The 3,660-nt window shown below is 38.0% G+C and overlaps 1 protein-coding gene across 1 annotated transcript in view; it reads right to left on the bottom strand.

Annotated features, from left to right (window-relative positions):
• LOC105621430 (fumarate hydratase, mitochondrial-like) overlaps positions 1-3,660 on the bottom strand; it is a 12,538-nt gene that overhangs the window by 1,925 nt on the left and 6,953 nt on the right. The gene's annotated exons all lie outside the window — the stretch shown is intronic.

The raw sequence follows: 3,660 nt of genomic DNA on the forward strand, positions 1-3,660 counted from the left end.
TGTGTGTGTGTGTGTGTGTGTGTGTGTGTGTGTGTGTGTGTGTGTGTGTGTGTGTGTGTGTGTGTGAAAAGACTTTCTGCAAGTGAGGATTAGGAAAACGCTGTCGCAACAATCTTTCAGCACCAGCAAATGAAACCTCAACACTCACCCAAAATTAATAACATATCGTATGTTTCTTCATTTGAATAAGATATGGCTGGATAAATCTATGAAAACTCTGAGAAGTAAAACAAAATAGTGAATATTTATTTATCTCTGATTCATTTTTATAGCAACATAGGAAAGTCTCTACTAAGATTGAATATTTATTACTAGAGTCCGGACATTTGAGCTCGGTCCCAACGAGTTGCGCGAGGAGAGCCGTTGCGTGCGAATGAGTCGGGTGCTTATTAAAGGTGCGAAACAGCAACAAAGTTGTCGCGCGGTCAGCTTTAGTAAGAAAACGATGGTCATTTTGAATACGAAGTTGAAGCTAGCAGCCAGACTGCAGCAGCCAGGGACGAAGGATGCTGGGGTCCTCGGAATTAAAAAGTAATAAAATGCATTAAAAATGCATTGAAAACAAATCCTACACTTAAGATAATACAAAATAAGTTGAAAAAAATTATTATTATAATAACCATAAAATTAAACAAAAAGTGTACTAAATCTTTATAAACTATTTAGCAGCCAGGCCGTACACGTAGAGACAAAAATCATACATACTCTCCAAAATACGAAACGATGAGACGACGATTTGCCCGGGGACGGTACTAAAATTAAATAACATTTGTGAACTTCAGCAACCAGACCAACATGCATACGCATAAAGATTTGAAAAATCACAGATACTCTCCAAATTGAATATAAAACTGTGATGTGTCGATATACCTGAGGACAAATGTTATTTAATTTTTATATTAACAATTAGTACCGTCCCCAAGCAAATCATTGTCTCATCGTTTCGTACTCGTCTTGGAGAGTACGTGTGATTTTTGTCAAATCTCTACGAATATGCGGTCTGGCTGCTAAATAGTTTATAAAGGTTTAATACATTTTTTGTTTAATTTAATTTCATGGCTATTAGGTGTACAACTTTGCTTCCGCCGTTTTTTCCGAAATTCGAGGCTTTATTGTAAAAAACTGGTTATACATTTATGATTCAAAGTCCATCGCTGGCCACTACTTTCTCCCATCTTTCGGGTAGCGTACGAATCCCGCGTCGAAAAAACTGGTCATCTTTTGAGGCTATCTACGAATCGATCCAATTTTTTACTTCTTCATAAGACCGGAAGTGCTGGTCAGCCAGGCCGTGTGCCATTGATCGAAACAAGTGATAGTCAGAGGGAGCAACGTCTGGAGAATACGACGGGTGAGGTTGGACTTCCCATTTCAACGTTTCCAGTATGTCTTGACCACTTTCGCAACATGGGGTCGAGCATTGTCATGCTGCAAAATCACTTTATCGTGTCTCTCGTTGTATTGCGGCCATTTGTCTTTCAATGCTCGACTCGAACGCATCAATTGCGTTCGATACCGATCGCCTGTGATTGTTTCAGTCGGTTTTAACAGTTCATAATACACTACGTCGAGCTGGTCCCACCAAATACAGAGCATGACCTTGGAGCCATGAATATTCGGTTTGGCCGTCGACGTGGAAGCATGGCCGGGAACTCCCCATGATTTTCTGCGCTTGGGAATGAACCCATTTTTCATCCCCAGTCACAATGCGATGCAGAAATCCCTTCCGTCTTTCAAGCAGCTATTCACAAGCAAACAAACGCCGTTCAACATCTCTCGGCTTCAGTTCGTATGGCACCCAATTTCCTTGCTTCTGAATCATTCCCATGGCTTTGAGGCGTTTTGAAATGGTTCGTTGAGTCACTCCCAATGATAGTGCCAATTCTTCTTGATTTTGATACGAGTCTTGCTCAAGTAATGCCTCCAATTCTGCATCTTCGAAAACCTTCTCTCTTCCACCGCTATGCCGGTCTTCGACATCAAAATCACTTCTTGAAGCATTGAAACCACTCACGACACGTTCTTTCACTAATAGCGGCCTCACCGTAAGTATTTGAGAGCATTCGAGGAGCCTCAGCCGCAGATTTCTTCATATTGAAGCAAAAAATTAAAACCTCCCGCAAATGACGAGAATTTGTCTCGTAAACTGACATTTTCAATCGAGAATAATTTATGATGCAGACACAAATCGACTAATGTTTCTATGGGGTTATGTTGACAGATACCCAAGTTTATTGTATGACGTCTATGATCTATTTATTTCGACTACCACTTACCGCTAAAGCCATCTGTAGGAAAACGGCGGAAGCAAAGTTGTACACCTAATAATAATGTTTTTATATCTCAACTTATTTTGTATCATCTTAAGTGTAAGACTTGCTTTCAATGCATTTTTAATGCATTTTATTACTTTTTAATCCCCAGCATCCTATTCGCCCCTGGCTGCTAAGTCTGGCTACTAAGTCTGGCTCCTAACTCCAGTTTCGTATTTTGAACATCTTTCATAAACAAGTAAACATTTATTTATTCACTAGAAACACTAACATATGCAAATACACGCGTAGATGCGCGTTCGCACACACACAAAAGGTATAAATCCGAGGCAACCTTCATGTTATACACCTTGGATAATGTTAACACCAGCAGTACTGTAACTTTTAATCTTCATAACTCGAGATTTACTTAATCAAAAGATACTTTATTAAAGGGTTTTGGAAAGCTTTTGATATTGGCTATTAGATTTTAGAATAAAAAGTAGGATGTTTCATTTTAAAAAATCGATGTGACCTTGATCTGACCTTGGCCACAGTCACCCAAGGTCAAATTGATATGATCAGTAGATAGATCTTTTTAAATCCTACAACTTTGATCTGAACGTATTTTTGATTGGATCTTATCCTACGGAGATAAAAAGGGTAGACAGGTGACACTGTCTACCCTTGAGACACTGAGTACTACTTTGATCAAAAAGTTCCCGGAATTACCACCAGGTGATGCTCTGAGTCAGATGATTTGAGTTCTGTTTTTTTGGTTTCCACATCTATCATTGACATTCCCATCAAATTTTATCACCATAGCTTGACATTTATAAAAGTTATGCCGTCTTGAGTACATCTACCTCTGCACGTATTTTCGATTTTTTACAGTTTTAAAAATGGAGTTGAATTTGCAACAACGAGTTTATATTAAATTTTGCGTTAAAAATGGATTCAATGGTGTGAAAACCTTGGAAATGTTGCGAAACTGTTTCGGCAGTGATACTCTAAAGAAAACAGCCGTTTATGAGTGGCATGAAAAAATCATTACGGGGAACACGTTTTAATAGCCGAAAGGAGGTAATGGAAAAATCGAAGATGGCTCTGATGGCTATATCGACAATAGAATTCCAGAAATGTTTCGAGAGCTGGATCAAGCGCTGGCATAAGTGCGTTGCAGTCGATGGGGAGTACTTTGAAGGGGACAATATCACTTTTGATGAATAAAACTTGTATTTTGAATTTTCTGAATTCCGGGAACTTTTTGATCAAAGTATATATATATATATATATATATATATATATATATATATAATAACAACTACCTACTACTACTACTACTACTAATAAATAAATAAATTAAATTTAATTAACTTACTTACTACTAACTAACTAATAATAGTAG

Source organism: Atta cephalotes, assembly GCF_000143395.1.
Source record: "Atta cephalotes unplaced genomic scaffold scaffold00033, whole genome shotgun sequence".
In the NCBI taxonomy this organism is placed as follows: domain Eukaryota; kingdom Metazoa; phylum Arthropoda; class Insecta; order Hymenoptera; family Formicidae; genus Atta; species Atta cephalotes.